Source organism: Ambystoma mexicanum, chromosome 5q (genome assembly GCF_040938575.1).
Source record: "Ambystoma mexicanum isolate Mex_15411 chromosome 5q, UKY_AmexF1_1, whole genome shotgun sequence".
In the NCBI taxonomy this organism is placed as follows: Eukaryota; Metazoa; Chordata; class Amphibia; order Caudata; family Ambystomatidae; genus Ambystoma; species Ambystoma mexicanum.
The window spans coordinates 657,689,220-657,714,744 of record NC_090933.1 but is presented as its reverse complement, the minus strand read 5'-3'; positions in this window follow the sequence as shown (position 1 = coordinate 657,714,744).

The window sequence follows — 25,525 nt, the reverse complement described above, 5'->3', positions numbered from 1 at the left end:
TGCACCGTGTCTCCCTCGTGTTGCCCCCCACCCCCGCTCATGCCCCGTGCCTCCCTTGTGTTACCCCCCACCCCGTTCATGCCCCGTGTCTCCCTCCTGTACCCCCCACCCCCTGCTCATGCCCCATGTCTGCCCTGTTCCCCCCACCCACCTCATGCCCTGTGTCTCCCCTGTTACCCCCCACCACAAGCTCATGCCCCGTGTCTCCCTCGTGTTACCCCCCACCCCCCCGCTCATGCCCTGTATCTCCCTCCTGTACCCCCACCCCCCGCTCATGCCCCGTGTCTCCCTCCTGTACCCCCCACCCCCAGCTCATGCCCTGTGTCTCCCTCGTGTTGCCCCCCACCCCCTGCTCATGCCCCGTGTCTCCATCGTGTACCCCCACCCCCCGCTCATGCCCCGTGTCTCCCTCGTGTTGCCCCAATCCCCGCTCATGCCCCGTGTCTCCCTCGTGATGCCCCCTGCTCATGCCCCGTGTCTCCCTCATGTACCCCCACCCCCCGCTCATGTCCCATGTCTCCCTCCTGTACCCCCCACCCCCCACCCCCCGCTCATACTCTGTGTCTGCCCTGTTCCCCCCCACCCCCGCTCATGCCCCGTGTCTCCCTTGTGTTACCCCCCACCCCCCACTCATGCCCCTTGTCTCCCTCCTGTTACCCCACACCCCCCGCTCATGCCCTGTGTCTCCCTCCTGTTCCCCACCCCCGCTCATGCCCCATGTTACCCCCCACCCCCCGCTCATGCACCGTGTCTCCCTCCTGTTGCCCCCCACCCCTGCCAATGCCCCATGTCTCCCCTGTTCCCTCACCCCCCGGTCATGCCCCTAGTCTCCCCTGTTCCCACCACCCCCCTGCTCATGCCCCGTGTCTACCTTGTTCCCCCCCACCCCGCTCATGCCCATTGTCTCCCCTGTTCCCCCCACCCCCTGCTCATGGCCCGTGTCTCTCTTGTTCCCCCCACTCCCTGCTCATGCCCTGTGTCTCCCGTTTCCCTCCACCCCCCGCTCATGCCCCGTGCCTGTCCCCTGTTCCCGCCACCCCCCGCTATTGCCCCGTGTCTCTCTCCTGTTACCCCCACCCCCTGCTCATGCCCTGTGTCTCCCGTTTCCCTCCACCCCACGCTCATGCCCCGTGCCTGTCCCCTGTTCCCACCACCCCTAGCTATTGCCCCGTGTCTCTCTCCTGTTACCCCACCCCATGCTCATGCCTCGTGTCTCCCTCGTGTTGCCCCACCCCATGCTCATGCACCGTGTCTCCCTCGTGTTGCCCCCCACCCCCGCTCATGCCCCGTGCCTCCCTTGTGTTACCCCCCACCCCCGTTCATGCCCCGTGTCTCCCTCCTGTACCCCCCACCCCTGCTCATGCCCCATGTCTGCCCTGTTCCCCCCACCCCCCTCATGCCCTGTGTCTCCCCTGTTACCCCCCACCACAAGCTCATGCCCCGTGTCTCCCTCGTGTTACCCCCCACCCCCCCGCTCATGCCCTGTATCTCCCTCCTGTACCCCCACCCCCCGCTCATGCCCCGTGTCTCCCTCCTGTACCCCCCACCCCCAGCTCATGCCCTGTGTCTCCCTCGTGTTGCCCCCCACCCCCTGCTCATGCCCCGTGTCTCCATCGTGTACCCCCACCCCCCGCTCATGCCCCGTGTCTCCCTCGTGTTGCCCCAATCCCCGCTCATGCCCCGTGTCTCCCTCGTGATGCCCCCCACCCCCTGCTCATGCCCCGTGTCTCCCTCATGTACCCCCACCCCCCGCTCATGTCCCATGTCTCCCTCCTGTACCCCCCACCCCCCACCCCCCGCTCATACTCTGTGTCTGCCCTGTTCCCCCCACCCCCGCTCATGCCCCGTGTCTCCCTTGTGTTACCCCCCACCCCCCACTCATGCCCCTTGTCTCCCTCCTGTTACCCCACACCCCCCGCTCATGCCCTGTGTCTCCCTCCTGTTCCCCACCCCCGCTCATGCCCCATGTTACCCCACACCCCCCGCTCATGCACCGTGTCTCCCTCCTGTTGCCCCCCACCCCTGCCAATGCCCCATGTCTCCCCTGTTCCCTCACCCCCCGGTCATGCCCCTAGTCTCCCCTGTTCCCACCACCCCCCTGCTCATGCCCCGTGTCTACCTTGTTCCCCCCCACCCCGCTCATGCCCATTGTCTCCCCTGTTCCCCCCACCCCCTGCTCATGGCCCGTGTCTCTCTTGTTCCCCCCACTCCCTGCTCATGCCCTGTGTCTCCCGTTTCCCTCCACCCCCCGCTCATGCCCCGTGCCTGTCCCCTGTTCCCGCCACCCCCCGCTATTGCCCCGTGTCTCTCTCCTGTTACCCCCACCCCCTGCTCATGCCCTGTGTCTCTCTCCTGTTGCCCCCACTTCCCGCTCATGCCCCATGTCTCTCTCCTGTTCCCCCCACCCCCTGCTCATGCCCAGTGTCTCCCCTGTTTCTCCACACCCCCCACTCATGCCCCGTGTCTCCCTTGTGTTGCCCCCACCCCCACTCATACCCCGTGTCTCCCTCGTGTTGCCTTCAACCCCCCGCTCATGCCCCGTGTCTCCCTCGTGTTGCCCCCCACTCATACCCCGTGTCTCTCTCGTGTTAGCCCCCACCCCCGCTCATGCCCCGTGTCTGCCCTGTTCCCCTCACCCCATGCTCATGCCCTGTGTCTCCCTCGTGTTGCCCGCACCCCCCGCTCATGCCCCTTGTCTCCCTTGTGTTGCACCCCCACCCCCCGCTCATGCCCCGCGTCTCCCTCGTGTTGCCCCCCACCCCGCGCTCATGCCCCGTGTCCCCCTTGTGTTACCCCCACTTCCTGCTCATGCCCTGTGTCTCTCTCCTGTACCCCCCACCCCCGCTCATGCCCCATGTCTGCCTTGTTCCCCCATCCCCCGCTCATGCCTCATGTCTCCCCTGTTCCCCCCACCCCCCGCTCATGCCCCGCGTTTTCCTCATGTTACCCCCCACCCCCTGCTCATGCTCCGTGTCTCCCTCCTGGTCCCCCCACCTCCCGCTCATGCCCCATGCCCCGTGTTTCCCTCGTGTTCCCACTATCCCCCGCTCATGACCTGTGTTTCCCTCGGGTTGCCCCCCACCCCCCGCTCATGACCCGTGTCTGCCTTGTGTTGCCCCCACCCCCCGCTCATGCCCCGTGTCTCCCTCCTGTACCCCCACCCCCGCTAATGCCAGGTGTCTCCCTCCTGTACCCCCCACCCCCGCATCATGCCCCATGTCTGCCCTGTTCCCCCCACACCCTGCATCTCCCTCGTTTTACCCCTGCTCATGCCCCGTGTCTCCCTTGTGCTACCCCCACCCCCCGCTCATGCCCCGTGTCTCCCTCCTGTTGCCCCCAACCCCCGCTCATGCCCCGTGTCTCCCCCCTTCCCCCCACCCCGCTCATGCTCCGTGTCTCCCTCGTGTTGCCCCCCACCCCCCGCTCATGCCCCGTGTCTCCCTCCTGTTCTTCCCAACCCCCGCTCATGCCCCATGTCTCCCCTGTTTTCCTCCACCCCCCGCTCATGCCCCGTGTCCCTCCCCTGTTCCACCCAGCCCCCGCTCATGCCCCGTGTCTCTCTCCTGTTCCCCCCACCCCTGCTCATGCCATGTGTCTGCCCTGTTCCCCCCACCCCCCACTAATGCCATGTGTCTCCCTCCTGTACCCCCACCCGCCGCTCATGCCCCGTGTCTCCCTCCTGTACCCCCCACCCCAGCTCATGCCCTGTGTCTGCCCTGTTCCCCCCACACCCCGCTCATGCCCCGTGTCTCCCTCCTGTTCCCCCCCACCCCCGCTCATGCCCTGTGTCTGCTCTGTTCCCCCCACCCCCGCTCAAGCCCAGTGTCTCCCTCATGTTCCCCCCACCCCCCGCTCATGACCTGTGTCTCCCTTGTGATGACCCCCGCTCATGACCCGTGTCTCCCTCGTGTTGCCCCCCAACCCCCGCTCATGCCCCATGTCTCCCTCATGTTGCCCCCATCAACTGCTCATGCTCCGTGTCTCCCACTTGTACCCCCACCCCCGCTCATGCCCCGTGTCTCCCTCCTGTCCCCCCAACCCACACTCATGTCCCATGTCTCCCTCCTGTACCCCCCACCCCCTGCTCATGCCCTGTTCCTCCCACCCCCGCTCATGCCCTGTGTCTCCCTCCTGTTACCCCCACCCCCATTCATGCCCCGTGTCTCCCACCTGTTACCCCCACCCCCGCTCATGCCCTGTGTCTCCCTCCTGTTCCCTCCACCCCCCGCTCATGCCCCGTGTTACCCCCCACCCTCCGCTCATGCCCCGTGTCTCCCTCCTGTTGCCCCCACCCCCACAAATGCCCCTTGTCTCACCTGTTCCCCCCAACCCCCTGCTCATGCCGCGTGTCTCCGCTGTTCCCCCCACCGCCTGCTCATGCCCGTTGTCTCCCCTGTTCCCCCCACCCCTGCTCATGCCCCGTGTCTGCCCGTTTCCCCCACCCCCCGCTCATGCCCTGTGTCTCCCCTGTTACCTCCCACCCCTCGCTCATGCCCCGTGTGTCCCTCCTGTTCCCCCCACCCCCCCGCTCATGCCCCGTGTTTCCCTCGTGCTCCCCCCACCTCCCGCTCATGACCCTTGTTGCCCCCCGCTCCCACACATGACCCGTGTCTCCCTCGTGTTGCCCCCACCCCCTCTCATGCTCTGTGTCTCCCTCGTGTTGCCCCGTACCCCCACGCATGCCCCGTGTCTCCCTCATGTTATCCCCTACCCCTGCTCATGCCCTGTATCTCCCTCCTGTACCCCCACCCCCTGCTCATGCCCCGTGTCTCCCTCCTGTACCCCCCACACCCCGCTCAGGCACCGTGTCTGCCTTGTGTTGCCCCCCAGCCCCCACTCATGACCCGTGTCTCCCTCTTCTTGCCCCCCACCCCCTGCTCATGCCCCGTGTCTCCCTCCTGTACCCCCCACCCCCGCTCATGTCCCATGTCTCCCTCCTGTACCCCCCTCCCCCCGCTCATGCCCTGTGTCTGCCCTGTTCCCCCCGCCCCCCGCTCATGCCCCGTGTCTCCCTCCTGTTTCCCCCCACCCCTGCTCATGCCCCATGTTTCCCTCCTGTTCCCCTACCCCCGCTCAAGCCCCGTGTTTCCCTCGTGTTCCCCCCACCCCCGCTCATGACCCGTGTCTCCCTCGTGTTGCTCCCCACCCCCGCTCATGAAGCGTGTCTCCCTTATGTTGCCCCCACCCCCTGCAAATGCCTCATGTCTCCCCTGTTCCCCCCACCCCCCAGTCATGCCCCTTGTCTCCCATGTTACCCCCCCACCCCCCAGCTCATGCCCCATGTCTCCCCTGTTCCCCCACCCCCTGCTCATGCCCCGTGTCTCCCCTGTTCACCCCATCCCCAGCTCATGCCCCTTGTCTCCCCTGTTCCCCCCACCCCCTGCTAATGGCCCGTGTCTCTCTTGTTCCCCCCACCCCCTGCTCATGCCCTGTGTCTCCCGTTTCCCTCCACCCCCAGCTCATGCCCCGTGCCTGTCCCCTGTTCCCACCACCCCCCGCTATTGCCCCGTGTCTCTCTCCTGTTACCCCACCCCATGCTCATGCCCCGTGTCTCCCTCGTGTTGCCTCCACCCCATGCTCATGCACCGTGTCTCCCTCGTGTTGCCCCCCACCCCCGCTCATGCCCCGTGTTGCCCCCCACCCCCTGCTCATGCCCCGTGCCTCACTTGTGTTACCCCCCACCCCCGTTCATGCCCCGTGTCTCCCTCCTGTACCCCCCACCCCCTGCTCATGCCCCGTGTCTGCCCTGTTCCCCCCACCCCCGCTCATGCCCTGTGTCTCCCCTGTTACCCCCCACCACCCGCTCATGCCCGTGTCTCCCTTGTGTTACCCCCCACCCCCCCGCTCATGCCCTGTATCTCCCTCCTGTACCCCCACCCCCCGCTCATGCCCCGTGTCTCCCTCCTGTACCCCCCACCCCCCGCTCATGCCCTGTGTCTCCCTCGTGTTGCCCCCCACCCCCTGCTCATGCCCCGTGTCTCCCTCGTGTTGCCCCAATCCCCGCTCATGCCCCGTGTCTCCCTCGTGATGCCCCCCACCCCCTGCTCATGCCCCGTGTCTCCCTCATGTACCCCCACCCCCGCTCATGTCCCATGTCTCCCTCCTGTACCCCCCACCCCCCGCTCATACTCTGTGTCTGCCCTGTTCCCCCACACCCCCGCTCATGCCCCGTGTCTCCCTTGTTTTACCCCCCACTCATTTCCCGTGTCTCCCTCCTGTTACCCCCCACCCCCCGCTCATGCCCTGTGTCTCCCTCCTGTTCCCCACCCCCCGCTCATGCCCCATGTTACCCCCGCTCATGCACCGTGTCTCCCTCCTGTTGCCCCCCACCCCTGCCAATGCCCCATGTCTCCCCTGTTCCCTCACCCCCCGGTCATGCCCCTTGTCTCCCCTGTTCCCACCACCCCCCTGCTCATGCCCCGTGTCTCCCTTGTTCCCCCCACCCCGCTCATGCCCATTGTCTCCCCTGTTCCCCCCCACCCCCTGCTCATGGCCCGTGTCTCTCTTGTCCCCCCCACTCATGCTCCGTGTCTCCCTCCTTTTCACTCCACCCCCTGCCCCTTGTCTCCTCTGTTCCCCCCACCCCCGCTCATGCCCTGTGTCTCTCTCCTGTGCCCCCAACCCGCGCTCATGCCCCCTGTCTCCCTTTTGTTACCCCCACCCCCTGCTAATGCCCTGTGTCTCTCTCCTGTTGCCCCCACCCACCGCTCATGCCCCATGTCTCTCTCCTGTTCCCCCCACCCACAGCTCATTCCCCTTGTGTCTCTCTTGTTCCCCCACCCCCCGCTCATGCCCCATGTCTCCCTCCTTTTCCCCCCACCACCGCTCATGCTCCGTGTCTCCCTCCTGTTCCCCCACCCCCGCTAATGCCCCGTGTCTCTCTCCTGTTGCTCCCCACCCCCCCGCTCTTGCCCCGGGTCTCCCCTGTTCCCCCCACCCCCCACCCGGTCATACCCCATGTCTCCCTCCTGTTGCCCCCCACCCCCTGCTCATGCCCTGTGTCTGCCCTGTTCCCCCCACCCACCGCTCATGCCCCGTGTCTCCCTCGTGTTGCCCCCACCCCCACTCATGCCCCGTGTCTCCCTCGTGTTGCCTCCCACCCCCCGCTTGTGCCCTGTGTCTCCCTCGTGTTGCCCCCACCCCCCACTCATGCCCCGTGTATCCCTCGTGTTACCCCCCACCCCCCGCTCATGCCCTGTGTCTGCCCTGTTCCCCCCAACCCCCGCTCATGCCCCGTGTCTACCTCGTGTTGACCCCACCCCCCACTCATGCCCCTTGTCTCCCTTGTGTTGCCCCCCCAATCCCCGCTCATGCCCCGTGTCTCCCTCATGTTGCCCCCACCGCCCAATCATGCCCCGTGTCTCCCTCGTGTTACCCCCACCCCCCGCTCATGCCCCGTGTCTCCCTCCTGTACCCCCCACCCCGCTCATGCCCCGTGTCTGCCCTGTTCCCCCACCCCCGCTAATGCCCCGTGTATCTCTCATGTTGCTCCCCACCCCCCACTCTTGCCCCGGGTCTCCCCTGTTCCCCCCACCCACCACCCGGTCATACCCCGTGTCTCCCTCCTGTTCCCCCCACCCACCGCTCATGCCCCGTGTTTCCGTTGTGTTGCCCCCAACCCCGCTCATGCCCCGTGTCTCCCTCATGTTGCCTCCCACCCCCCCTCGTGCCCCGTGTCTCCCTCGTGTTGCCCCCACCCCCCACTCATGCCCCATGTCTCCCCTGTTCCTCCCCACCCCCGCTCATGCCCCGTGTTTCCCTTGTGTTACCCCCCACCCCCCGCTCATGCCCAGTGTTTCCCTCGTGTTCCCCCCACCCCCCGCTCATGACCCGTGTCTCCCTCGTGTTGCCACCCACCCCCCTGCTCATGACTCATGTCCCCCTCGTGTTGCCCCCCACCCCCACTCATGCTCAGTGTCTCCCTTGTGTTGCCCCCCACCCCCGCTCATGCCCCGTGTCTCCCTCATTTTACCCCCTACCCCCGCTCATGCCCTGTGTCTGCCCTGTTCCCCCCCACCCCCGCTCATGCCCTGTGTCTCCCTCGTGTTACCCCCCACTCCCCGCTCATGTCCCGTGTCTCGCTCCTGTACCCCCACCCCCTGCTCATGCCCCATGTCTGCCCTGTTCCCCCCACCCCGCTCATGCCCTGTGTCTCCCCTGTTACCCCCCATCCCCCGCTCATGCCCTGTGTCTCCCTCCTGTTCCCCAACCCCCGGCTCATGCACTGTGTTTCCCTCGTGTTCCCCCCCACCCTCCGCTCATGACCCATGTCTCCCTCGTGTTGCCCCCCCCCCCCGCTCATGAAGCATGTCTCCCTTGTGTTGCCCCGCACCCCCCGCAAATGCCCCGTGTCTCCCCTGTTCCCCCCACCCTCAGTCATGCCCCTTGTCTCCCATGTTACCCCCCGCTCATGCCCCATATCTCCCCTGTTCCCCCCACCCCCGCTCATGTCCCGTGTCTCCCCTGTTCACCCCCATCCCCTGCTCATGCCCCTTGTCTCCCCTGTTCCCCCCACCACCTGCTCATGGCCCGTGTCTCTCTTGTTCCCCCCACCCCCCGCTCACGCCCCATGTCTCCCTTGTTTTCCTCCACCCCCGCTCATGCCCGTGTCTCTCCCCTGTTCCCCCCACCCCCGCTATTGCCCCGTGTCTCTCTCCTGTTCCCCCCACCCCCCGCTCATGCCATGTGTCTGCCCTGTTGCCCCACCACACACTCATGCCCCGTGTCTCTCTCATGTTGCCCCCACACCCCCCTCATGCACCGTGTCTCCCTCATGTTGCCCCCCACACCCGCTCATGCCCCGTGTCTCCCTCGTGTTGCCCCCCACCCCCGCTCATGCCCCGTGTCTCCCTCGTGTTGCCCCCCACCCCCCGCTCATGCCCCGTGTCTCCCTCCTGTACCCCCCAACCCCTGCTCATGCCCCATGTCTCCCCTTTTCCCCCCACCCCCGCTCATGCCCTGTGTCTCCCCTGTTACCCACCCACTCCCCGCTCATGCCCTGTGTCTCCCTCCTGTTCCCCTCAGCCCCTGCTCATGCCCCGTGTTTCCCTCGTGTTCCCCCCCACCCCCGCTCATTACCCGTGTCTCCCTCGTGTTGCCCCTACCCCCGCTCATGACCCGTGTCTCCCTCGGGTTGCCCCACCCCCTGCTCATGCCCCGTGTCTCCCTCTTGTACCCCCACCCCCCGCTCATGCCCCGTGTCTCCCTCCTGTACCCCCCACCCCCGCTCATGTCCCATGTCTCCCTCCTGTACCCCCCCACCCCTGCTCATGCCCTGTGTCTGCCTTGTTCTCCCCACCCCCGCTCATGCCCCGTGTCTCCCTCGTGTTACCCCCCGCCCCCCACTCATGCCCCGTGTCTCCCTCCTATTGCCCCCCACCCCTGCAAATGCCCCATGTCTCCCCTGTTCCCTCACCCCCCGGTCATGCCCCTTGTCACCCCTGTTCCTCCCCCACCCCCCGCTCATGCCCCGTGTCGCCCCTGTTCCCCCACACCCCCCGCTCATGCCCGTTGTCTCCCCTGTTCCCCCCACCCCCTGCTCATGGCCTGTGGCTCTCTTGTCCCCCCGCCCCCCGCTCATGCTCCGTGTCTCCCTCCTTTTCACCCCACCCCCTGCTCATGCCCCTTGTCTCCTATGTTCCCCCCACCCCCCGCTCATGCCTTGTGTCTCTCTCCTGTTCCCCCAACCCACGCTCATACCCCGTGTCTCCCTCCTGTCCCCCCCACCCCCTGCTCATGCCCTGTGTCTCTTTCCAGTTGCCCCCACCCCCTGCTCATGCCCCATGTCTCTCTCCTTTCCCCCCACCCCCTGCTCATGCCCCGTGTCTCCCCTGTTTCCCCCAACCCACGTTCATGCCCCGTGTCTCTCCCCTGCCCCCCACCCCCTGCTCATGCCAGTGTCTCTCTCCTGTTCATGCCCACCCCCCGCTCATGCCCTGTGTCTCCCCTGTTCCCCCACCCCCGCTCATGCCCCTTGTCTCTCTCTTGTTCCCCCCACCGCCGCTCATGCCCCGTGTCTCCCTCCTGTGCACCCCACCCCCTGCTCATGCTTCGTGTCTCCTTCCTCTTCCCCCACCCCCGCTAATGCCCCGTGTCTTTCTCCTGTACCCCCCCATCCCCCGCTCATGCCCTGTGTCTGCCCTGATCCCCCCGCCCCCGCTCATGCCCCATGTCTCCCTCATGTTCCCCCCACCCCCCGCTCATGACCCGTGTCTCCGTTGTGTTGCCCCCCACTCCCCCGTTCATGACCCGTGTCTCCCTCGTGTTGCCCCCAACCCCCGCTCATGCCCCGTGTCTCCCTCGTGTTGCCCCCCACCCCCTGCTCATGCCCCGTGTCTCCCTCTTGTACCCCCACCCCCCCCGCTCATGCCCCGTGTCTCCCTCCTGTACCCCCCACCCCCGCTCATGTCCCATGACTCCCTCCTGTACCCCCCACCCCCCGCTCATACTCTGTGACTGCCCTGTTCCCCCCCGCCCCCGCTCATGCCCCGTGTCTCCCTTGTGTTACCCCCCCGCTCATGCCCTGTGTCTCCCTCCTGTTGCCCCCCACCCCTGCCAATGCCCCATGTCTCCCCTGTTCCCTCACCCACCGGTCATGCCCCTTGTCTCCACTGTTCCCCTCACCCACCGCTCATGCCCCGTGTCTCCCTCGTGTTGCCCCTACCCCCACTCATGCCCCATGTCTCCATCGTGTTGCCTCCTACCCCCCGCTCGTGCCCCGTGTCTCCCTCGTGTTGCCCCCACCCCCCACTCATGCCCCGTGTATCCCTCGTGTTACCCCCCCACCCTCCGCTCATGCCCTGTGTCTGCCCTGTTCCCCTCATCCCCCGCTCATGCCCCGTGTCTCCCTCGTGTTGCCCCCACCCCCGCTCATACCCCTTGTCTCCCTTGTGTTGCCCCCCTACCCCCCGCTCATGCCCCGTGTCTCCCTCGTGTTGCCCCCCACCCCCCAATCATGCCCCGTGTCTCCCTCATGTTCCCCCCTACCCCCCGCTCATGCCCCGTGTCTCCCTCCTGTACCCCCCACCCCGCTAATGCCCTGTGTCTATCTCCTGTTGCTCCCCACCCCCCACTCTTGCCCCGGGTCTCCCCTGTTCCCCCCACCCCCCACCCGGTCATACCCCGTGTCTCCCTCCTGTTCCTCCCACCCCCTGCTCGTGCCCCGTGTCTCCCTCGTGTTGCCCCCACCCCCCACTCATGCCCCATGTCTCCCCTGTTCCTCCCCACCACCCGCTCATGCCCCGTGTTTCCCTCGTGTTAGCCCCCACCCCCCGCTCATGACCAGTGTTTCCCTCTTGTTCCTCCCACCCCCCGCTCATGACTCATGACCCGTGTCTCCCTCGTGTTGCCACCCACCTCCCGCTCGTGCCCCGTGTCTCCCTCCTGTTCCCCCCACCCACCGCTCATGCCCCGTGTCTCCCTCGTGTTGCCCCCAACCCCGCTCATGCCCCGTGTCTCCCTCATGTTGCCTCCCACCCCCCGCTCGTGCCCCATGTCTCCCCTGTTCCTCCCCACCATCCGCTCATGCCCCGTGTTTCCCTCGTGTTACCCTCTACCGCCCGCTCATGCCCAGTGTTTCCCTCGTGTTCTCCCCACCCCCCGCTCATGACCCGTGTCTCCCTCGTGTTGCCACCCACCCCCCTGCTCATGACTCATGTCCCCCTCGTGTTGCCTCCAACCCCCCACTCATGCTCCGTGTCTCCCTTGAGTTGCCCCCCACCCCTGCTCATGCCCCGTGTCTCCCTCATGTTACCCCCTACCCCCGCTCATGCCCTGTGTCTGCCCTGTTCCCCCCACCCCCGGCTCATGCCCCGTGTCTCCCTCGTGTTACCCCCCACCCCCCGCTCATGTCCCGTGTCTCGCTCCTGTACCCCCACCCCCTGCTCATACCCCATGTCTCCCTCGTGTTGCCTCCAACCCCCCGCTCATGCCCCGTGTCTCCCTCGTGTTGCCCCCCATCCCCCGCTCATGCCCTGTGTCTCCCTCCTGTTCCCCAACCCCCGGCTCATGCACTGTGTTCCCCTCGTGTTCCCCCCCACCCCCCACTCATGACCCGTGTCTCCCTCGTGTTGCCCCCCACCCCCCCGTTCATGAAGCGTGTCTCCCTTGTGTTGCCCCCAACCCCCGCTCATGCCCCGTGTCTCCCTCGTGTTGCCCCCCACCCCCTGCTCATGCCCCGTGTCTCCCTCTTGTACCCCCACCCCCCCGCTCATGCCCCGTGTCTCCCTCCTGTACCCCCCACCCCCCGCTCATGCCCTGTGTCTGCCCTGTTCCCCTCACCCACCGCTCATGCCCCGTGTCTCCCTCGTGTTGCCCCCACCCCCACTCATGCCCCGTGTCTCCATCGTGTTGCCTCCTACCCCCCGCTCATGCCCCGTGTCTCCCTCGTGTTGCCCCCACCCCCCACTCATGCCCCGTGTATCCCTCGTGTTACCCCCCCACCCTCCGCTCATGCCCTGTGTCTGCCCTGTTCCCCTCATCCCTCGCTCATGCCCCGTGTCTCCCTCGTGTTGCCCCCACCCCCGCTCATACCCCTTGTCTCCCTTGTGTTGCCCCCCTACCCCCCGCTCATGCCCCGTGTCTCCCTCGTGTTGCCCCCCACCCCCCAATCATGCCCCGTGTCTCCCTCATGTTCCCCCCTACCCCCCGCTCATGCCCCGTGTCTCCCTCCTGTACCCCCCACCCCGCTCATGCCCTGTGTCTGCCCTGTTCCCCCACCCCCGCTAATGCCCCGTGTCTATCTCCTGTTGCTCCCCACCCCCCACTCTTGCCCCGGGTCTCCCCTGTTCCCCCCACCCGGTCATACCCTGTGTCTCCCTCCTGTTCCTCCCACCCCCCGCTCGTGCCCCGTGTCTCCCTCGTGTTGCCCCCACCCCCCACTCATGCCCCATGTCTCCCCTGTTCCTCCCCACCACCCGCTCATGCCCCGTGTTTCCCTTGTGTTCCCCCCACCCCCCTGCTCATGACTCATGACCCGTGTCTCCCTCGTGTTGCCACCCACCCCCCGCTCGTGCCCCGTGTCTCCCTCCTGTTCCCCCCACCCACCGCTCATGCCCCGTGTCTCCCTCGTGTTGCCCCCAACCCCGCTCATGCCCCGTGTCTCCCTCATGTTGCCTCCCACCCCCCGCTCGTGCCCCATGTCTCCCCTGTTCCTCCCCACCATCCGCTCATGCCCCGTGTTTCCCTCGTGTTACCCTCCACCGCCCGCTCATGCCCAGTGTTTCCCTCGTGTTCTCCCCACCCCCCGCTCATGACCCGTGTCTCCCTCGTGTTGCCTCCAACCCCCCACTCATGCTCCGTGTCTCCCTTGTGTTGCCCCCACCCCTGCTCATGCCCCGTGTCTCCCTCATGTTACCCCCTACCCCCGCTCATGCCCTGTGTCTGCCCTGTTCCCCCCCACCCCCGGCTCATGCCCCGTGTCTCCCTCGTGTTACCCCCCACCCCCGCTCATGTCCCGTGTCTCGCTCCTGTACCCCCACCCCCTGCTCATACCCCATGTCTCCCTCGTGTTGCCTCCAACCCCCCGCTCATGCCCCGTGTCTCCCTCGTGTTGCCCCCCATCCCCCGCTCATGCCCTGTGTCTCCCTCCTGTTCCCCAACCCCCGGCTCATGCACTGTGTTCCCCTCGTGTTCCCCCCACCCCCCACTCATGACCCGTGTCTCCCTCGTGTTGCCCCCCACCCCCCGTTCATGAAGCGTGTCTCCCTTGTGTTGCCCCGCACCCCCCGCAAATGCCCCGTGTCTCCCCTGTTCCCCCACCCCCCAGTCATGCCCCTTGTCTCCCATGTTACCCCCCGCTCATGCCCCATATCTCCCCTGTTCCCCCCACCCCCTGCTCATGCCCCGTGTCTCCCCTGTTCACCCCCATCCCCTGCTCATGCCCCTTGTCTCCCCTGTTCCCCCCACCCCCTGCACATGGCCCGTGTCTCTCTTGTGCCCCCCACCCCCTGCTCACGCCCCGTGTCTCCCCTGTTTCCCTCTACCCCCGCTCATGCCCCGTGTCTCTCCCCTGTTCCCCCCACCCCCGCTATTGCCCCGTGTCTCTCTCCTGTTCCCCCCACCCCCCGCTCATGCCATGTGTCTGCCCTGTTGCCCTACCACACACTCATTGCCCGTGTCTCTCTCGTGTTGCCCCCACACCCCGCTCATGCACCGTGTCTCCCTCATGTTGCCCCCCACACCCGCTCATGTCCCGTGTCTCCCTTGTGTTGCCCCCCACCCCCGCTCATGCCCCGTGTCTCCCTCGTGTTGCCCCCCACCCCCTGCTCATGCCCCGTGTCTCCCTCCTGTACCCCCCAACCCCTGCTCATGCCCCGTGTCTCCCCTTTTCCCCCCACCCCCGCTCATGCCCTGTGTCTCCGTTGTGTTGCCCCCCACTCCCCCGTTCATGACCCGTGTCTCCCTCGTGTTGCTCCCAACCCCCGCTCATGCCCCGTGTCTCCCTCGTGTTGCCCCCCACCCCCTGCTCATGCCCCGTGTCTCCCTCTTGTACCCCCACCCCCGCTCATGCCCGTGTCTCCCTCCTGTACCCCCCACCCCCGCTCATGTCCCATGACTCCCTCCTGTACCCCCCACCCCAAGCTCATTATCTGTGTCTGCCGTGTTCCCCCCCACCCCCGCTCATGCCCCGTGTCTCCCTTGTGTTACCTCCCACCCCCCACTCATGCCCCATGTCTCCCTCCTGTTACCCCCCACCCCCCGCTCATGCCCCATGTTACCCCCCACCCCCCGTTCATGCACCGTGTCTCCCTCCTGTTGCCCCCCACCCCTGCCAATGCCCCATGTCTCCCCTGTTCCCTCACCCCCCGGTCATGCCCCTTGTCTCCCCTGTTCCCCCCACCCCCCTGCTCATGCCCCGTGTCTCCCTTGTTCCCCACACCCCGCTCATGCCCATTGTCTCCCCTGTTCCCCCCCACCCCCTGCTCATGGCCCGTGTCTCTCTTGTCCCCCCCACTCATGCTCCGTGTCTCCCTCCTTTTCACTCCACCCCCTGCCCCTTGTCTCCTCTGTTCCCTCCCACCCCCCGTTCATGCCCTGTGTCTCTCTCCTATTCCCCCAACCCACGCTCATGCCCCCTGTCTCCCTTTTGTTACCCCCACCCCCTGCTCATGCCCTGTCTCTCTCTCTCCTGTTGCCCCCACCCCTCGCTCATGCCCCATGTCTCTCTCCTGTTCCCCCCACCCACCGCTCATTTCCCTTGTGTCTCTCTTGTTCCTCCCACCCCCCGCTCATGCCCCATGTCTCCCTCCTTTTCCCCCCACCACCGCTCATGCCCCGTGTCTCCCTCCTGTTCCCCCACCCCTGCTAATGCCCCGTGTCTCTCTCGTGGTGCTCCCCACCTCCCGCTCTTGCCCCGGATCTCCCCTGTTCCCCCCACCCCCCACCCGGTCATACCCCGTGTCTCCCTCCTGTTGCCCCCCACCCCCTGCTTATGCCCTGTGTCTCCCTCGTGTTGCCTCCCACCCCCCGCTCGTGCCCCGTGTCTCCCTCGTGTTGCCCCCACCCCCCACTCATGCCCCGTGTATCCCTCGTGTTACCCCCCATCCCCCGCTCATGCCCTGTGTCTGCCCTGTTCCCCTCACCCACCGCTCATGCCCCGTGTCTCCCTCGTGTTGCCCCCACCCCCACTCATGCCCCGTGTCTCCCTCGTGTTGCCTCCCACCCCCCGCTAGTGCCCCGTGTCTCCCTCGTGTTGCCCCCACCCCCCACTCATGCCCCGTGTATCCCTTGTGTTACCCCCCACCCCCGCTCATGCCCTGTGTCTGCCCTGTTCCCCTCACCCCCCACTCATGCCCCGTGTCTCCCTCATGTTGCCCTCACCCCCCGCTCATACCCCTTGTCTCCCTTGTGTTGCCCCCCCAACCCCCGTTCATGCCCCATGTCTCCCTCGTGTTGCCCCCCACCCCCCAATCATGCCCCGTGTCTCCCTTATGTTACCCCCCACCCCTCGCTCATGCCCCGTGTCTCCCTCCTGTACCCCCACGCCGCTCATGCCCTGTGTCTGCCCTGTTCCCCCACCCCCGCTAATGCTCCGTGTCTCTCTCCTGTTGCTCCCCACCCCCCACTCTTGCCCCGGGTCTCCCCTGTTCCCCCCACCCCCCACCCGGTCATACCCCGTGTCTCCCTCCTGTTCCCCCCACCCACCGCTCATGCCCCGTGTCTCCCTCGTGTTGCCCCCAACCCCGCTCATGCCCCGTGTCTCCCTCATGTTGCCTCCCACCCCCCGCTCGTGCCCCGTGTCTCCCTCGTGTTGCCCCCACCCCCCACTCATGCCCCATGTCTCCCCTGTTCCTCCCCACCACCCGCTCATGCCCCGTGTTTCCCTCGTGTTACCCCCCACCCCCCGCTCATGCCCAGTGTTTCCCTCGTGTTCCCCCCACCCCCCGCTCATGACCCGTGTCTCCCTCGTGTTGCCACTCATCCCCCTGCTCATGACTCATGTCCCCCTCATGTTGCCCCCCACCCCCACTCATGCTCCGTGTCTCCCTTGTGTTGCCCCCGACCCCTGCTCATGCCCCGTGTCTCCCTCATGTTACCCCCTACCCCCGCTCATGCCCTGTGTCTGCCCTGTTCCCCCCCACCCTCCGCTCATGCCCCGTGTCTCCCTCGTTTTACCCCCACCCCCGCTCATGTCCTGTGTCTCGCTCCTGTACCCCCTACCCCGGCACATGCACTGTGTTTCCCTCGTGTTCCCCCCCATCCCCCGCTCATGACCCGTGTCTCCCTCGTGTTGCCCCCACCCACCACTCATGAAGCGTGTCTCCCTTGTGTTGCCCCGCACCCCCCGCAAATGCCCCGTGTCTCCCCTGTTCCCCCCACACCCCAGTCATGTCCCTTGTCTCCCATGTTACCCCCCGCTCATGCCCCATATCTCCCCTGTTCCCCCCACCCCCGCTCATGCCCCGTGTCTCCCCTGTTCACCCCCATCCCCTGCTCATGCCCCTTGTTTCCCCTGTTCCCCCCACCCCCCACTCATGCCCCGTGTCTCCCTCATGTTGCCCTCACCCCCCGCTCATACCCCTTGTCTCCCTTGTGTTGCCCCCCCAACCCCCGTTCATGCCCCATGTCTCCCTCGTGTTGCCCCCCACCCCCCAATCATGCCCCGTGTCACCCTTATGTTACCCCCCACCCCCCGCTCATGCCTCGTGTCTCCCTCCTGTACCCCACACCCCGCTCATGCCCTGTGTCTGCCCTGTTCCCCCACCCCCGCTAATGCCCCGTGTTTCTCTCCTGTTGCTCCCCACCCCCCACTCTTGCCCCGGGTCTCCCCTGTTCCCCCCACCCCCCACCCGGTCATACCCCGTGTCTCCCTCCTGTTCCCCCCACCCACCGCTCATGCCCCGTGTCTCCCTCGTGTTGCCCCCAACCCCGCTCATGCCCCGTGTCTTCCTCATGTTGCCTCCCACCCCCCGCTCGTGCCCCGTGTCTCCCTCGTGTTGCCCCCACCCCCCACTCATGCCCCATGTCTCCCCTGTTCCTCCCCACCACCCGCTCATGCCCGTGTTTCCCTCGTGTTACCCCCCACCCCCCGCTCATGCCCAGTGTTTCCCTCGTGTTCCCCCCACCCCCCGCTCATGACCCGTGTCTCCCTCGTGTTGCCACTCATCCCCCTGCTCATGACTCATGTCCCCCTCATGTTGCCCCCCACCCCCACTCATGCTCCGTGTCTCCCTTGTGTTGCCCCCCACCCCTGCTCATGCCCCGTGTCTCCCTCATGTTACCCCCTACCCCCGCTCATGCCCTGTGTCTGCCCTGTTCCCCCCCACCCTCTGCTCATGCCCCGTGTCTCCCTCGTTTTACCCCCACCCCCGCTCATGTCCCGTGTCTCGCTCCTGTACCCCCTACCCCCGGCTCATGCACTGTGTTTCCCTCGTGTTCCCCCCCATCCCCCGCTCATGACCCGTGTCTCCCTCGTGTTGCCCCCCACCCCCCACTCATGAAGCGTGTCTCCCTTGTGTTGCCCCGCACCCCCCCGCAAATGCCTGCCCCGTGTCTCCCCTGTTCCCCCCACCCCCCAGTCATGTCCCTTGTCTCCCATGTTACCCCCGCTCATGCCCCCTATCTCCCCTGTTCCCCCCACCCCCGCTCATGCCCCGTGTCTCCCCTGTTCACCCCCTTCCCCTGCTCATGCCCCTTGTTTCCCCTGTTCCCCCCACCCCCTGCTCATGGCCCGTGTCTCTCTTGTTCCCCCCACACCCCGCTCAGGCCCCGTGTCTCCCCTGTTTCCCTCCACCCCCGCTCATGCCCCATGTCTCTCCCCTGTTCCCCCCACCTCCGCTATTGCCCCGTGTCTCTCTCCTGTTCCCCCCACCCCCGCTCATGCCATGTGTCTGCCCTGTTGCCCCACCACACACTCATGCCCCGTGTCTCTCTCGTGTTGCCCCCACACCCCGCTCATGCACCGTGTCTCCCTCATGTTGCCCCCACACCTGCTCATGCCCCGTGTCTCCCTCGTGTTGCCCCTCCACCCCCGCTCATGCCCCGTGTCTCCCTCGTGTTGCCCCCCACCCGCCGCTCATGCCCCGTGTCTCCCTCCTGTACCCCCCAACCCCTGCTCATGCCCCGTGTCTCCCCTTTTCAACCCACCCCCGCTCATGCCCTGTGTCTCCCCTGTTACCCACCCACTCCCCGCTCATGCCCTGTGTCTCCCTCCTGTTCCCCCCAGCCCCTGCTCATGCCCCGTGTTTCCCTCGTGTTCCCCCCAACCCCCGCTCATTACCCGTGTCTTCCTCGTGTTGTCCCTACCCCCGCTCATGACCCGTGTCTCCCTCGTGTTGCCCCCACCCCCTGCTCATGCCCCGTGTCTCCCTCTTGTACCCCCACCCCCTGCTCATGCCCCGTGTCTCCCTCCTGTACCCCCCACCCCCGCTCATGTCCCATGTCTCCCTCCTGTACCCCCCCACCCCCGCTCATGCCCTGTGTCTGCCCTGTTCCCCCCACCCCCGCTCATGCCCCGTGTCTCCCTCGTGTTACCCACCCCCGAACTCATGCCCCGTGTCTCCCTCCTGTTGCCCCCCACCCCTGCAAATGCCCCATGTCTCCCCTGTTCCCTCACCCCCCGGTCATGCCCCTTGTTGCCCCTGTTCCCCCCACCCGCTTCTGGTGCCCTGTGTCGCCCCTGTTCCCCCCACCCCCCGCTCATTCCCGTTGTCTCCCCTGTTCCCCCCACCCCCTGCTCATGGCCCGTATCTCTCTTGTCCCCCCGCCCCCCGCTCATTCTCCGTGTCTCCCTCCTTTTCACCCCACCCCCTGCTCATGCCCCTTGTCTCCTCTGTTCCCCCCACCCCCGCTCATGCCCTGTGTCTCTCTCCTGTTCCCCCAACCCACGTTCATGCCCCGTGTCTCCCTCCTGTCTCCCCCACCCCCTGCTCATGCCCTGTGTCTCTCTCCAGTTGCCCCCACCCCCTGCTCATGCCCCATGTCTCTCTCCTGTTCCCCCCACCCCCGCTCATGCCCCGTGTCTCCCCTGTTTCCCCCAACCCACGCTCATGCACTGTGTCTCCCCTGTTCCCCCACCCCCGCTCATGCCCCTTGTCTCTCACTTGTTCCCCCCACCGCCGCTCATGCCCCGTGTTTCCCTCCTGTGCACCCCACCCCCTGCTCATGCTTCGTGTCTCCTTCCTCTTCCCCCATCCCCGCTAATGCCCCGTGTCTCTCTCCTGTTGCTCCCCACCCCCCGCTCTTGCCCCGGGTCTCCCCTGTTTCCCCCCACCCCGTCATGCCCCGTGTCTCCCTCCTGTTGCCCCCCACCCCCTGCTCATGCCCTGTGTCTGCCCTGTTCCCCCCACCCCCTGCTCATGCCCCGTGTCTCCCTCATGTTGCCCCCACCCCCGCTCATGCCCCGTGTCTCCCTCGTGTTGCCTCCTCCCACCCCCCGCTCATGCCCTGTGTCTCCCACGTGTTGCCCCCCACTCATGTCCCGTGTCTCCCTCATGTTACCCCCACCCACCGCTCATGCCCCGTGTCTGCCCTGTTCCCCTCACCCCCCGCTCATGCCCCGTGTCTCTCTCATGTTGCCTCCACCCCCCGCTCATGCCCCTTGTCTCCCTTGTGTTGCCCCCGCTCATGCCACGTGTCTCCCTTGTGTTACCCCCCACCCCCCGCTCATGCCCCATGTCTCCCTCCCCGTGTCTGCCCTGTTCCCCCATTCCCAGCTCATGCCCCATGTCTCCCCTGTTCCCTCCAACCCCCGCTCATGCCCCGTGTTTCCCTTGTGTTACCCACCACCCCCTGCTCATGCCCTGTGTCTCCCTCCTGGTTCCCCCACCCCCCGCTCATGCCCGTGTTTCCCTCGTGTTCCCTCCACCCCCGCTCATGACACGTGTCTCCCTCGGGTTGCCCCCACCCCAGCTCATGACCCGTGGCTCCCTCGTGTTGCCCCCCAGCCCCGCTCATGCCCCGTGTCTCCCTCGTGTGCCCCCCAGCCCCCGCTCATGCCCCGTGTCTCCCTCCTGTACCCCCCAACCCCTGCTCATGCCCCGTGTCTCCCCTTTTCCCCCCACCCCCGCTCATGCCCTGTGTCTCCCCTGTTACCCACCCACTCCCCGCTCATGCCCTGTGTCTCCCTCCTGTTCCCCCAGCCCCTGCTCTTGCCCCGTGTTTCCCTCGTGTTTCCCCCCACCCCCGCTCATGTCCCATGTCTCCCTCCTGTACCCCCCCACCCCCGCTCATGCCCTGTGTCTGCCCTGTTCCCCCCAACCCCGCTCATGCCCCGTGTCTCCCTCGTGTTACCCCCCCACACTCATGCCCCGTGTCTCCCTCCTGTTGCCCCCCACCCCTGCAAATGCCCCATGTCTCCCCTGTTCCCTCACCCCCGGTCATGCCCCTTGTCGCCCCTGTTCCCCCCACCCCCTGCTCGTGCCCCGTGTCGCCCCTGTTCCCCCCACCCCCCGCTCATGTCCATTGTCTCCACTGTTCCCCCAACCCCCTGCTCATGGCCTGTATCTCTCTTGTCCTCCCGGCCCGCTCATTCTCCATGTCTCCCTCCTTTTCACCCCACCCCCTGCCCCTTGTCTCCTCTGTTCCCCCCACCCCCGCTCATGCCCTGTGTCTCTCTCCTGTTCCCCCAACCCACGTTCATGCCCCGTGTCTCCCTCTTGTCCCCCCCACCCCCTGCTCATGCCCTGTGTCTCTCTCCAGTTGCCCCCACCCCCTGCTCATGCCCCATGTCTCTCTCCTGTTCCCCCCACCCCCGCTCTTGCCCCGTGTCTCCCCTGTTTCCCCCACCCCCGCTCATGCCCCTTGTCTCTCTCTTGTTCCCCTCACCGCCGCTCATGCCCCGTGTCTCCCTCCTGTGCACCCCACCCCCTGCTCATGCTTCGTGTCTCCTTTTTCTTCCCCCACCCCCGCTAATGCCCCGTGTCTCTCTCCTGTTGCTCCCCACCCCCCGCTCTTGCCCTGGGTCTCCCCTGTTTCCCCCCACCCCGTCATGCCCCGTGTCTCCCTCCTGTTGCCCCCCACCCCCGCTCATGCCCCGTGTCTCCCTCGTGTTGCCTCCCACCCCCCGCTCATGCCCTGTGTCTCCCACGTGTTGCCCCCCACCCCCCACTCATGTCCCGTGTCTCCCTCATGTTACCCTCACCCCCCGCTCATACACCGTGTCTGCCCTGTTCCCCCCAACCCCCGCTCATGCCCCGTGTTTCCCTTGTGTTACCCCCACCCCCTGCTCATGCCCCGTGTCTCCCCTGTTCACCCCCACCCCCCCACCCCCCTCTCATGCCCCTTGTCTCCCCTGTTCCCCCCACCCTCTGCTCATGGCCCGTGTCTCTCTTGTTTGCCCCCACCCCCCGCTCATGCCCCGTGTCTCCCGTTTCCTCCACCCCCCGCTCATGCCCCGTGTCTCCCTCCTGTGCACCCCACCCCCTGCTCATGCTTCGTGTCTCCTTCCTCTTCCCCCACATCCGCTAATGCCCCGTGTCTATCTCCTGTTGCTCCCCAACCCCCGATCATGCCCTGGGTCTCCCATGTTCCCCCCACCCCCGCCCGGTCATGCCCCGTGTCTCCCTCCTGTTGCCCCCCACCCCCCGCTCATGCCCCATGTCTCCCCTGTTCCCCCAACCCCCCCTCATGCCCTGTGTTTCCCTTGTGTTACCCCTCACCCCCCACTCATGCCCCGTATCTCCCTCCTGGTCCCCCTACCCCCCGCTCATGCCCTGTGTTTCCCTCGTGTTCCCCCCACCACTCGCTCATGACACGTGTCTCCCTCGGGTTGCCCCCACCCCCTGCTCATGACCAGTGTCTCCCTTGTGTTACTCCCCACCCCCCGCTCATGCCCCGTGCCTCACTCCTGTATCCCCACCCCCGCTCATGCCCCATGTCTCCCTCCTGTACCCCCCACCCCCGCTCATGCCCTGTGTCTGCCCTGTTCCCCCACCCCCCGCTCATGCCCCATGTCTCCCTCGTGTTACCCCCCACTCATGCCCCATGTCTCCCTCCTGTACCCCCCACCCACTGCTCATGCCCCGTGTCTGCCCTGTTCCCCCCACCCCCGCACATGCCCAGTGTCTCCCCTGTTACTCCCCACCCCCTGCTCATGCCCCGTGTCTCCCTCCTGTTCCCCCCACCCCCCGCTCATGCCCCGTGTTTCCCTTGTGTTCCCCCCACCCCCGCTCATGACCCCTGTCTCCCTCGTGTTGCCCCCGCTCATGACCCGTGTCTCCCTCATGTTGCCCCCCACCCCCGCTCATGCCCCGTGTTTCCCTCATTTTCCCCCCACCCCCCGCTCATGACCCCTGTCTCCCTCGTGTTGCCCCCGCTCATGACCCATGTCTCCCTCGTGTTGCCCCCCACCCCGTTCATGCCCCGTGTTACCCCCCACACCCCGCTCATGCCCCGTGTCTCCCTCCTGTTGCCCCCCACCGCCCGAAAATGCCCCGTGTCTCCCCTGTTGCCCCCACCACCCAGTGATGCCCCTTGCCTCTCCTGTTCCCCCCACCCCCCTGCTCATGACCCGTGTCTCCCCTGTTCCCCCCCAGCCCCCGCTCATGCCCCGTGTCTCCCCTGTTCACCCCCACCCCCCCACCCCCCTCTCATGCCCCTTGTCTCCCCTGTTCCCCCCACCCTCTGCTCATGGCCCGTGTCTCTCTTGTTTGCCCCCACCCCCCGCTCATGCCCCGTGTCCTTCACCCCCCGCTCATGCCCCGTGTCTCCCCTGTTCACCCTCACCCCCCCACCCCTTCTCATGCCCCTTGTCTCCCCTGTTCCCCCCACCCCCGCTCATGCCCCGTGTCTCCCTCGTGTTGCCTCCCACCCCCGCTCATGCCCTGTGTCTCCCTCGTGTTGCCCCCTACCCCTCACTCATGCCCCGTGTCTCCCTCATGTTACACCCACCCCCCGCTCATGCCCCGTGTCTCCCTCGTGTTGCCCCCACCCCCGCTCATGCCCCTTGTCTACCTTGTGTTGCCCCCCACCCCCCGCTCATGCCCCGTGTCTCACTCGTGTTGCCCCCACTCATGCCACGTGTCTCCCTCGTGTTACCCCCCACCCCCCGCTCATGCCCCGTGTCTCCCTCCTGTACCCCCCACCCCCGCTCATGCCCCGTGTCTGCCCTGTTCCCCGCTCATGCCCCATGTCTCCCCTGTTCCCCCAACCCCCCCTCATGCCCTGTGTTTCCCTTGTGTTGCCCCTCACCCCCCGCTCATGCCCCGTGTCTCCCTCCTGGTCCCCCCACCCCCGCTCATGCCCTGTGTTTCCCTCGTTTTCCCCCCACCCCCTGCTCATGACACTTGTCTCCCTCGGGTTGCCCCCACACCTGCTCATGACCCGTGGCTCCCTTGTGTTGCCCCCACCCCCTGCTCATGACCAGTGTCTCCCTTGTGTGACCCCCCAACCCCCCGCTCATGCCCCGTGCCTCACTCCTGTATCCCCACCCCCGCTCATGCCCCATGTCTCCCTCATGTACCCCCCACCCCCCGCTCATGCCCTGTGTCTGCCCTGTTCCCCCACCCCCCGCTCATGCCCCGTGTCTCCCTCGTGTTACCCCCCACCCCCCACTCATGCCCCATGTCTCCCTCCTGTACCCCCCACCCCCTGCTCATGCCCCGTGCCTGCCCTGTTCCCCCACCCCCCTACATGCCCAGTGTCTCACCTGTTACTCCCCACCCCCTGGTCATGCTCCGTGTCTCCCTCCTGTTCCCCCCACCCCCCGCTCATGCCCCGTGTTTCCCTTGTGTTCCCCTCACCCATCGCTCATGACCCCTGTCTCCCTCGTGTTGCCCCCGCTCATGACCCGTGTCTCCCTCATGTTGCCCCCCACCCCCGTTCATGCCCCGTTTTACCCCCCACACCCTGCTCATGCCCGTGTCTTCCTCCTGTTGCCCCCCGAAAATGCCCCGCGTCTCCCCTGTTCCCCCCACCGCCCAGTGATGCCCCTTGTCTCCCCTGTTCCCCCCCAGCCCCCGCTCATGCCCCGTGTCTCCCCTGTTCAACCCCACCCCCCCAACTCCCGCTCATGCCCCTTGTCTCCCCTGTTCCCCCCACCCTCTGCTCATGGCCCGTGTCTCTCTTGTTTGCCCCCAACCCCCGCTCATGCCCCGTGTCTCCCATTTCCCCCACCCCCCGCTCATGCCCCGTGTCTCCCTCCTGTGCACCCCACCCCCTGCTCATGCTTCGTGTCTCCTTCCTCTTCCCGCACATCCACTAATGCCCCGTGTCTATCTCCTGTTGCTCCCCACCCCCCGCTCTTGCCCCGGGTCTCCCCTGTTCCCCCCACCCCCACCCGGTCATGCCCCGGGTCTCCCTCCTGTTGCCCCCCACCCCCTGCTCATGCCCTGTGTCTGCCCTGTTCCCCCCACCCCCTGCTCATGCCCCGTGTCTCCCTCATGTTGCCCCCACCCCCGCTCATGCCCCGTGTCTCCCTCGTGTTGCCTCCCACCCCCGCTCATGCCCTGTGTCTCCCTCGTGTTGCCCCCCACCCCTCACTCATGCCCCGTGTCTCCGTCATGTTACACCCACCCCCGCTCATGCCCCGTGTCTCCCTCGTGTTGCCCCCACCCCCGCTCATGTCCCTTGTCTCCCTTGTGTTGCCCCCCGCTCATGCCCCGTTTCTCCCTCGTGTTGCCCCCACTCATGCCACGTGTCTCCCTCGTGTTACCCCCCACCCCCGCTCATGCCCCGTGTCTCCCTCCTGTACCCCCCACCCCCGCTCATACCCTGTGTCTGCCCTGTTCCCTGCTCATGCCCCATGTCTCCCCTGTTCCCCAACACCCGCTCATGCCCCGTGTTTCCCTTGAGTTACCCCCCACCCCCTGCTCATTCCCCGTATCTCCCTCCTGGTCCCCCCACCCCCCGCTCATGCCCTGTGTCTCCCTCCTGGTCCCCCCACCCCCCGCTCATGCCTTGTGTTTCCCTCGGGTTGCCCCCACCCCCCGCTCATGACACGTGTCTCCCTCGGGTTGCCCCCACCCCCGCTCTTGACCCGTGGCTCCCTTGTGTTGCCCCCACCCCCTGCTCATGACCAGTGTCTCCCTTGTGTTACCCCCCACCCCCGCTCATGCCCCGTGCCTCATTCCTGTATCCCCACCCCCGC